General features: G+C 41.9%; 1 long non-coding RNA gene across 1 annotated transcript; it reads left to right on the top strand.

The window, feature by feature from the left end:
* The first annotated feature begins 174 nt into the window (after positions 1 to 174).
* Positions 175 to 1,938, top strand: LOC113951400. The gene is made up of 2 exons (XR_003529133.1): positions 175 to 484; positions 1,728 to 1,938. It is a non-coding gene; the product is annotated as an uncharacterized LOC113951400 (long non-coding RNA).
* Positions 1,939 to 11,619: the final 9,681 nt, after the last annotated feature.

Genomic DNA, 11,619 nt, shown 5'->3' with positions numbered 1-11,619 from the left:
CGCGCGCCCCTCGCGCCCGGTCCCGCCCCTTTCTCCGGGCTTTGTGGAAGAGGGAACCGGGCTCGGTGGGCGTGGCGAGGGGGTGGTTGGCCACGCCCCCCCGGCCGTTGCGCGCGCGGCGGGGCGGGGCGTGCCGCTGGGCGCGTGCCGCGAGCGCCCCCCCTCCCGCCCCTCGCGCCCGGGGCGAGGCGGGAAAGGCGCGTCGCGCGCTCCCTGAGGGCTGAGGCGGGAGCGGCCCGTGAGGGGAGAGCCGGGGCGGAACCCGCGGGATCGGGGAATACAACGCGGTAAACCCACCCATCCCCGCCGAAGCCAGGGTTTCATCGCCCGGTGTTCTCGGAGCGGCCTCCTTGTGAAGGCGCTCTAAGTCGGCAGTGTCGGATTGCTCAGTTTGTTTGTCGTCCCAACACACGTAGTGAGGTGTCAGTCCGCCTAAGTCATGACGGACATCAGAAAGTATTTCCCCTCCGCGTTTCTGCTCGAAGTAGGTAAAACCCTGAGAGGTGACACTGGTCTGGTTAAACTTGAGTGCTCTAGGAAAAACATTTAGAAAAAAAGCACAGTTGGAGGCTGAAAGATTAGGATTGGTCAAAGCACTTGATTCCAGTTTGGGAAGAGCTCGTTGCTTGTAACAATTTTGAATATAAAGGGGACCAAAACACAACTCACACGCAACTGGTTTCCAAAGCATATCAAGTCTGTTGGTAATGATCGAGTTTTCCTTAAAAAAGTCAATAAAAGCCAGCCCCTGGTTTATTTTGGCTGTACCCTTCTATTTCCATGGACAGAGTGCAGGGACTCAAACTGTCAGAGCCTGTGATGAAAACTGTCATTTACTCTGTACCCCCGGGCAGGGCTCTGCTTCCTTTTCTAGTCAATCCTGACATCTTTTTCTTTTTTTCAAATCTTTATCAAGTGGGGGTTTGGTTTTGGTTTTTTTGAAGCAGATAAATAGAGCCATCTATAGAGCAACTCATCTGGCACGGCGGATCCTTTACCCCATTTATGCAATTGCCTATAGAAACTCTCCTCTGTGTTGCATTAGGATTAATTGCTTTGACCTTTTCATAACAGTTAATACTTATATTGTACTTGACAGGTTCTAAGTATCATTCCACAGTATATTTGCAACAGTTCCTACCTTTATCATCTTTTTGAGAATTAGGAACCAGGAATATTGAGCAATGAGCAGAAAGTCATGATAAAGACAACGCTGATCTCTGTGTTGTCCTCCCACCCCACCTGTCATGACTGACACCTCACAACTGGCTGAAACCAGGGAGGTGTCAGTCGTGGCTTACATGGCCTGACATCTCACTGCTTCACTGAAGCTGGTGGCAAAGTTCCACCACGATCCACAGCCCTGACCCTCAAAGCCAATGATGTTACACGTGCACGGGCCTCTCCATGGATCACAGCTGCACAGGGGCCTGATGTTGGACTGCAGTGAATGCTGCGTACCTCTCACACTCTCTAGAGTCCTGATGGTGCTCTCATTCAGTAAGGACTCAAAGAAGCACAAACTTGGAATTACTTGTGCTGCTGTATGTGCTTTTCTACAGATATAAATGCAACATCAAGTTTTTCTCTTCTCTTTACCTCAAGAGACATGGTTTAGGTGTTAGGATCTGACCAGGTTACACAGAATCAGGAATTAAAGTCTACAGGAGGAGTAAAAAAATAACCAGCAGGCCAATGTGGAATGTAGAAGTGACTCTCTTTTTCAGAGATAACAAGATGGACAAGGAGGAGAAAGAAGTGTCTGTCATTTAGCAAGGACAGCAAAGGATCCTGAAAGCTGAACAGTGTTTCCATTGTTTTAACACAAGCTCCGCTTCTCCACTGGAAGATCCAAATGACAAGGACACTGAGGGTTTCTTTCTCTTTGCTGTTTGTTTCCCTAGTAACAAATACACAAGCTGCACTGTTAGAATACCATCCTTTTCTCTTCTTTTTTTTTATTTTTTTTGAAGATCAAGACATGTCGAGGATCTCTTCAGTGCATTCAGTAGCAGGTTAAGGTTGCTGGTACGAATGAACCTCTGATACAGCATGAGGTACTTGAAAGTACTGCATGTAGTCAGTGGCTGAGACAGTGAAATAACTTAAAAAGCATGGAAGAAAAATGCTTGCATCTCAATTTCTATACTGTTTAGGTTATAAACTCTTAGGGTGAAATCTGTCACAGCAGAGCTCTGATTTGCTTAGCAAAGCAAAAGGCACAGTGCTACTATTAAATCACGTGTAGTGTCCTAATTGTATCCCATTCCTATTATCATCAGTAACATAATGCACACCATTTGAGTGTGACTGATTTTGACAGGGACAGCTCTGACCTATGTTTTTGTTGTGAGTTCTGGATTGTGAAACATCTCTTTCAATATAATTCTGTAATGGGAGGGAGTGGTGTTGCTGTTTCCTGTTAGGATTCTAGTTGAGGTTATGGTAATGGTCTGTAGTTGTGGAATTCACTGGGTTATGAGAATTGGAGAGATGGAATGCAGTCATTGTCTGTGTGGTTTAGCACAATAGAAATAGAATCACCAGTGAATCTATCCAAAACCATAAAAAGCCATTCTGAAAACAAGACAAACTGAAAACATGACAGGTAGAGGCAGGAAAGACCATTAGAGGCATCTAAACTGAAAAGCAATGTCTGGATCATTCCTTCCTTTGCTCCTTCAGAATATGTTAAGTCTCAAAAGCTTGGAGACTTTAACCAAATTTTTTAAAAATTGCTTGGTCTTAGAATGTCAAATTCTGGTTTCTCTTGTTTTAGCTGAAAGAAGACCATTGAAAGAAAAAAAAATATATATTTTTTTTACACTGATTTAACTTCTTTCCTACATGCTTGCCATGCATGTGAGCTTAGTAATGAAAAACAAAAAGTCTGATCTTCTTTTCAGAGTTACTTAGGTTTGTAACATTGTGTTCTCCAAAGTTCTCCAAGGAAAAGAAATACGCATTTATTTCTCTGGATGTGGCCGCAGCTGGCCTAGAGAGTATAATGTAGAAATAACTGACAAAATTAATATCAAACCTCTGATTATATAATACAAAGATATTACATTATGCATTAATTGTAAGCCAGCTTTTTTTTAGGTCATAAATTATACTGGTATTTGTCACAGTGTATTTTAGTTACATGTCTGGAACTGCATGTGTAGGGAGGTATTTCAGGTGAGCAAATAATTTAGTATCTTTCCATTTGGGATGTTTTTGGAAATCAGTAGAAGTGACTATTAAATTGTCCTACATATGCCAGTGTAAAGCCTGCAAACCCAGAAAAGATGCAGTGGAACTGCATCTTCAGTGTATCAGGGAATATCAAGCAATATGATCAGCTGTCCTGAAATACTTTGATGTCTCAAGCTATCCTCAAGTGGAGAATAGGCAGAAGAATTTATTCGGGGGCTATGAATCAAACAAATCTGTATCATGCTTTTTATATGATGTAGACATCTGCTCATATACATATAAATGGGTGTGATGTGGAAAAAAGTATCAGCCAGTTCTAGATACCTAATTCAGAAGAATATATATTCTCTCTAATCGGATGGTTGAAATACACCCCACCGGAGGGCAATTTGTTATCTGCAAAATCTGCATTGCTCTGTTCATCCCCACCATCACTGGAGAAGATCTACTTTATCTCTTGTGTGGCTTTTGAAATAGCAAAACCAGATGTTAATTAAACTTTTCTAATGTTCAGACTGACAGATGTACAAGTGTCCTGCCTAAGGCAGAGAAGCTCACCAGGGAATTAGCCAGCATACGAACCCTTCAAGCTTCAGCATGCCTTAGTAGCTAGGTTAAATTCTATTTATTTTTCCCCCCTGAATTTGTTTTTTAATACTTAAATATCAACTTTCTCTAGAAAATCTAGACCTTTCTCTTCAGGCTAACAGTAAGAGTTGAGTTTAGTTATATATTTCTTTTGGTTTTTAAACAAAAATATAAGGCCAACAAAAAGAGTCATCTTGATAGAAGCACAGTAATGAAAATGGTGATCATAAGAACAAGTGACAGCCATTTTTATTGTTGAAAATTGGGTTTTGTACTAACCAAGCTGTGGAGAGGTGAAGTTGTGTCTGTCCTCAACAGCAGAGGCAACTGCAGGAACTGTGAGCTACTCACCAGACTGGGTAAGTGGGGAAGCCCTGCAACTGTTTGTTTCTGCTTTTCCTGCCGGCTGTTGTTGGCTTTGCTGAAAGTCTCAAGAGCAGAACAGACAATTGTAGATACATGTGTGTATCCCTCTGTCTCTCAAACTTACATGTTTTTCTAATGGGAGAATTTATAAAGGTTCCATTTGTGTTTGTATCTGGCACCGTCAATCAATTACAACTTCTGGAACTGGAGGATTCATAGGTCAGGACCAAAAGGTGAGATAAAGTAAAGCAAAGTCCTAAAAGTGGGTGAAGTCCAAACACGAGTGTTTTGACTCATTCTAATATGCTTTAGTCTGTTACAAAAAAAAATTCAGGACCAAAAAGCAGTACCAAAAATATATATTAAAAGGTCTCTCTATTTTAATTAAAACTGTAAATCTGGGCAGTGGTTTAAGGTGCACATTATATCTCTCAGTCCTAACTCTAGAATTGCAAATCTTACTGTCTGTGTACAATTTACCTCAAATATCTGTGTATGGGAAATAAGCATCAGCACTTTATGTATCAAATATGGACTTGTTCTAATAGTTAACATCGTGAAAGCATAACAGAGATGGAAAACAGGATGAAACAGTAGGCAGTCTTTACATTTGTCTGCGACCTGTTTCACTATTTGGACCTAATTTCTGATGATGAAAATGCACTGGTGTAAGTGACTGAACTGGACACAATCTGTCAGTGAACAAGAGCCCTACCTACTATCTGTTACAGTAGTTCTGTAAATCCCTCTCATCTCTGAAAAGGAAGCAGTAGTTATTTAAGATGTCCCGAGCTGCTTTGCAAAGGGCAATGTCTAGATCACATCCAGAGACTGAAAAGACAGAAGTATTCTGACCCCCTGATGGTGGCTGGGTGATCCTGAATGCAGAGGGCTGGGGGCTGTGCCTTCATCGAGGCTGTACGCAGGAATCACACTGCACTTACCAGGAGACTGGAAATGGCATCACCAGTTTTCCAGCTCTTCACTCCGGGTAAGTAAATTGCACAGTGCAGTGGAATATTTAGTGTGCAAACAAGAGTGGCAACACAATAAACCAGCACAACAAACACGTACAAACTGATTGCACTTGATGAGGACCCTAGCATTTAAAGCACAAAAGCTGATGCTAGCAGGGATTGTCTGCATTTAGCAGTAAAGAAGGCAGAAGACATGTTTCTCTGAGGTAAAAGGAAAATGTAGTAGATTAAAGAGAACTACATAAGCTTTTCAATGTACATACACATATTAAAAAATCCACCTTTCTGTAGAATTGTCATCTATTTCATGCAGCTACCATCTTCTTGGCTGATGGTTGGCCAGCTGTTGCTTATCTGAGAAGTTAAACCTGTGTTTTGTGAGCTGTAGAAAAGTAGAGATTAATTTTCTGTTGATACATGTTTTGTAAAATCACATTCTGCATATGCTTGCCTATATATGCAAAACAGTTGGCTAGAGGCAGGGATTCGAGCTTTTTCTGTTTTAGGATTGTTCAGTTTCCTTTCTTTTCTGTCCTCTCTGAGATGTGTTTCTCAAAACCTAGACATATTTCCATCTTCATTTTCTATCCTGTCCAGATTAGGGCATCCAGCACAAGCATATTCTGTCCTTTCACAGATAAATAGAGCCAGGGGATTACTGTATTCACGTGGTACAACTCACTGCGAGGCAGCAGCCATGTGACTAGTGATACTGCTGGTCATTTAAACCACAACATCCCCTAGGGAAACATCCCAGAACATCCTGTCTCTACAAATTGTTAATTCCTAGTTCCAGTCCTTAATTACTCTCATTGACAAATATATACATATTTCTCCCTTGAATGTATTTATTTTATCTTTCAGCTGTTTTTTCCTTCATCTCTGTAAGACAGAGGAGACAATAGGACTCACTGTAGACATAAGAGCAAGTCATCCCTTTGAGTAATAGCATTTTATAAAGCACATTTTTCATTTTCTAAGTTGTTTCTGTATCTCTTCTCAGAACCTTCTCCAAGTTATCAAATAGTTTCGTGAGCTGTGGATTCCAGCAGCCATTTTTGTCCCTATCAAGCATGGACTGTCCTTTTCCTATTTAGACAGTCACATTATCATATCTATTTGTTCACTTAATTGCCAGAAGTTCAACTGATTTTTCATTGGGATCCTCAAAGGTGTTTCAGAATTGCTGTTCCCACTTCAAAAACAGGAATACCTGCCTATTCCCACCTTTCTTTCTAAGCAAGGAGATTTTTGAAAAGTTTAAAGCCCAGAGAAGCCTTCTAGAGAAGGAAACAAAATCTTGCTGAGTGTATTACCTTCCCTGGATTACCAACAGCATTCCAGATACATCAGTGACATTGAGTTGTTTTTTTCTAAAGTTGTAACACCACATTCAATAACTTATTAGGAGCACATAGTAACGTTTCTCTAATTGCTTAAATGAAAGTTAAGCAAATTGCTTAAATGAAATTAGATTTGAAAATCACTGATGTATAAGAGAATATAAGCAAAATGGACTTTTGGGAAGAGATTACATGGTAATTGGTCTAATAAAAATGTTAGCCCACCCTAAACATCCCGTCTTAGAGATGTTTTTAGACAATGATAGCTTACATAATGCTAAGAAAATGTATCTGTTACCATTAATCTGTTATTAATCCATCAGCCTCACAGCAACTATTCTAATATAGCTGTTTGAATAAACAATATAGGAAAGATAAAATGAGTGCTACAGGTGTTTGGTCTTTTCTACAAGCGGTACCATTGTGCAGATCATAAGGTGTACAAACATATGCATTTTAAGTCAAAAAGAGTGGGAATGTGACCTCCTGTGCACTTTAATGAAGAGTTCTGCTACTGAGGATCTTACTGAGAGGGGAAAGCAACCCCAAAGTTAGCTAACTGATGGTAAAAACATTTTCAGCTTGTTAGTGTTTTCTCCTGAATCAGGCCAGACATACTATACAAATTAAAACCTTGGCCACAATCAGGAGGCATCTCTTTTCAAGAACAACTAGCAGTTCCCCTGGAGTTTTTCACAGAAGACAAATTTCATTTCATTTTCAGAGGTTTCCTTAGTAAAGCAATACTCCAGGAAAAAACACATTTTGATTAGGAGGATTGACTTCCTGTGGGAGTCGGGCTATTGTTTACAGGGCAAAATGCAACAGGGCATCACACTATTCTCTGGAATTATGTAAAGACAGATTTAAAGAGCTGATTCTTTTTGCAACATTGAGATGAATACACGAAGTAAAAAGTAATGTTGGCCATGGAAATTTTCTGAGAAGGACAAAAATAAAAGCTTTTATTGTAATTGGTATGAGTCTAGTGCAACTTTGAAGCTAAGTGAGGAGACTGAAGAGAAGAACGGTAATAACAGGAAGAAAACATAGATGCTCTGTGACTATCAGAGCACAGGGTTGTACACTGTAACTTGACACAGCAGGCAGGCCTAACTGATGAATGTCTTTTTAATAACTTATCTAAAAAGTGTCTAAAAAGATTGCTGAAAGGAGAACGTACAGAGCATTCCTGTCTTCCTGTCCTGCTCACTGGGATTTTCACTCTTATAAGTTCACTGTGGTAGCTGCTAGAGCTGCCTCTGCTGGTTTACTGCTTGTATTGACAAATTTGATTCTCTAAGATTAATTAACTGTAGGGCCTTAATTGCCACCCTTTAATTTTTCCCTCGCCTTAGTCTTTCCTACTTTCTTTTTCTAAAGTCATTGTGCTGGCTTAAAAGTAAACTGGTGGGAGAAATGAACCCAGCTCTAGAGAGACTATAAGTCAGAGTCACAATTTACTAAAAAAATAAATTACAATAGATGAAATGATACAGAGAAAAACTGGTTTTAACCCACAAAAAACAGATGTATAACCCAGCTCTCTAGGACAAGAACAGAACAGTGTTCATTAGCCCCTGTGCTGAGCACCACGTGGCTCCCCTGGGTGCAAAGTAAAAAGAAAGGAAAACCTGTTGGTCCAGATGATGGTGGCAGTTCTGTCGAGATAATGATCCTGTCGAGAGTGGCAGTCGTGTTGGAGTTCTGGTCCTCCTCTCGATCCAGGAGTGGTACCAGAAGTCCCAAACCCCCAAGAGCATATGTGCTCAGGTTGAGGTGGGAATGTCCAGCACCTCCCTCAGGGCAGGGAGTTTCCCAGTGGGCGATTTAATTCTGTGAGTCTTGGGATATTTTTGGAGTGTTTGATGGTCTGGGTGTGCAGCTGCCTGTTCTGCCAGTCGGGTGTGGCCCATTGGCACAGACGGCCCCTCAGGCTGGCTGTGAAGGTGCTGATTCCTCCCCGGAGGGGAGTTATCCCAGCTGAGTCATTAGATGTGCTCTGGGCAGCTGCTGCAAATGATCCAGCACCAACAGTCCATCAGAAATGGTAGAGGCTGTAGAATCCACAGTCCTGGTTATACCCACGTAGTAATAAACTGGTCCCGGCCCCTGTAACTAGGACAGTCAGTTAATTCCATAAACCCCTGGAGAATGCAAATAGGTCTAAAGACTAGTTTTACTTAGAGTCAAGAAAGAAGCATTAGTGATTTTTATTTTTCTTGATCAGATTACCTGTACGTTTCATTTGTGGATTGGAATGAGTTATATATCAATTCTATACCTTAAATACTAGATATTTTTGATTTTTGTTTCTCCAGTGGATTTTTATTTTCTCCAAGTCTATCTCAGTAACTGAGAAGTGAACAATCCTCTTAAAGCTGCTGAAGGATTTGGAGACAATACAGCCTGAAACATTTTCTGTAACTGGGAAGGTGTGCCTGGAACTGTACTGGCTCCATCTTGTGGCCGAAACTGTACGGATTCTTTTGTAGCAGGTTGACTCTTCTTATCATCAGCCTTATATAAATATTGATAAATAACTGTGTGTGAACTTCCTTTATAACTTTTAGAACAAATGGGCCAAGTGTTTCTGATAATAGAGAAATGGGGAGACAGGTTAAGGACAAGATCAGCTCAGGCAAGCACTGCTCCTTTCCCTCTGCAGCACTATCAATCATAGCAGTTGGTCACCTCCTCCCCCTTACCTTTAGAGGAGCCTCAGCCAGGGAGAGGGAGAACAAGCATCCACCAGCACTTTTTGACTCCAACAAAACCAGATACTTTTCAATTAACCTCTTCCTGCCATCCCTGAACTAGAAGCAGTGTATTCAGTAAGTGCCCTGATTTGGCTGCTCGACCACCCAAACCATGAACTCGGCACAGCAAAGGGCAAACCCCAGAGCAGGAATTACAGAGGGCTGCCAGCACCCGGGCTCACTGATCACACAGCTCAGCTAGTCCCTGGTCATAGCCCAGTCATGTAAGTTCATATTTTGGTGTATAGCACAACTATATATTTTCTTCAAGCTGCAATAAAGGTAAATAGTTCACTTTTAGCACCTTCAGTGCTGGCAGCAGGAAGGCAGTGAGCTACCAGGGCATGCTGGATATTCTGTTCTGTTGGGTATCAGCTCGTGTGTTGCTGGATAGAGCTTCTAACAGGCACAGTAGAAACCGCATTCATCTCTCTAAAAATATTCCAGAGATGCAAGATTGCAGAGATAAGAGAATACAAATTATGTTTCCAGAAACTGGTACAGGGTTGGTTACTGGTTATGAAGCAGGATAAGGCTAGCTGCACATGTATTTTGGAAGTCTTAATATAAAAGACATATCCCCTGATCCCTATGATGTGGAAGCAAAGAAAGTGCCTGTTTCCAAGGAGTCACAGGCCCCAGCAAAAAAAAAAATATGCCTGGTAAGAACAGCCTCTCTTGCTATGTCATACACAGCATCCACGATATCCAAGGGTGAGCGACAAAGCATCTTCACTCTGTAATGTCAGTGCCAAGCTGAAGCACATTCCATATCTAGAATGACATTTTACATCCCCTGCAGATGTGCTCAGAAATCGGAAAAATGTGCAGGTTTGCAAGATGGGCACAGAAGGAGTTAATAGTGTCAAAGTCTCAGTCTTCTACTGTACATCATATGCATTTCATAAAGCAAATTTGCTCAGAGCTGTGAAGAACTCCTTGCTACATTTTGTACCAAGAAAAAAATATGTGCATTAAGTGTGCCACTTGGTCAGAAGGCACCATGCACACAGTGCAGACCCAGTGGGCTCTGTGCTGTGCCACACAGCTGCTGAAGGCTCACTCTGCTCTGCTCTGGTACTCGTGTGCCTGTCACAATGTTTTCTGAGCCTGGGCAGTTTTTGTAGCCCAGGAAGGCAGCACAGGGAAGAGCACAGAAAAGGAATGGGGTGGCTGGGCTGTTGCAGCCACGGCATGGTTAGTGTTCTAAATGCCTGGCACAAGGGTGGGAGGAAGCTATAAAAGACCCTCTTACATCTGCTCGAGACAGCAGCATCCAACTATGCATAAAAGTTCCCAGGCATGTGTCATAGAGTGTAATAACAATTACTTAAAATAAAGACAGAGGTAATGCTGCTACTTCCCAGTGCAGGTAATGCAATACTTCTGCAGTGCACAGGATAGAAGGTAACAGAGGGGTGAAATGCAAATATTGCAATGCCATCTCAACCAGTATGTGAGTTCTGGAGAGGCTGGCACTTGGGTGGATCATATCCACACTAGCTGGGGGTCACAGTCTTCGGAATCCTTTTCTGCAATAGTATAGTGCAAAAAAGTTCTGCTAATGCTGGCATGCCGTGCAAAGCAACTGTCACAGATGCTCTTGTCCTTTGCTTTTCTGAAACCCATTTTGTATCCTGGGTTTTTGTTTTGTACTCCCTGGGATCCTTGTCAAGACCCTGTTCAGCTAGAAATATCTACATTCCAGTACCTCATTTCTGGGGTATCTCAAACATTTAAGTTCTAAAAAAAAGTCACCTGAGGCCTCTGCAAAGCTCAGGGGGCCACAGGACACAACCAAACCAGTTGCTCTGGCAGGAGCACACAAGCACAAGGCAACGTAACTGATACTTGTCCTTTTGTGAGGTCAAAGAATTGCAGAGCAGACCGTGTACCTGTCTGAGAAGGGTGGGAAGCAGGGCATGGAAACCTTCAGTAAAGTTGTCGGAACCAGCAAAATCCCCTGAGCATCAGTATCCAGAAAGTTACTGCTGCTATAAACAAGATTCTGCAGTCCCTGGGATTTGTTACAAGAGCGAAACAAGTGTCACATCCAAGCAGGGGGCATAAAACAGAGCAACAGTCCAGTAAAGGTAATTTTTCATGTTACAAGCTATAATGGTGTTCTCTTAGTCCTTCATCTTGAATTGCTCTTTTGATACTTCTGCCAGGATGTGTGAAGTGGGTGGATGGGTATGGACACGTGAAGAACAGATTGTACAAAGTTTGACAAGCCTAACTAGCATAATAATAATAAATATTCATATTAAGAAAGTTCCTAGTGCTGCTGTGCTTCATTCCTTTCATGGTGGTGTGCTTTATTTGTAGGTGGATGGAATTGCCTGGACCCACACCAGAAATTGGGGGAAAAAGGGAAGAATTATCAAA

The sequence above is a fragment of the Corapipo altera genome, unplaced genomic scaffold, assembly GCF_003945725.1.
Source record: "Corapipo altera isolate COAL_440 unplaced genomic scaffold, ASM394572v1 67, whole genome shotgun sequence".
Classification (NCBI taxonomy): Eukaryota; Metazoa; Chordata; class Aves; order Passeriformes; family Pipridae; genus Corapipo; species Corapipo altera.
The sequence above is the reverse complement of the archived record's forward strand: the minus strand, read 5'-3'. Positions and strand labels throughout refer to the sequence as shown.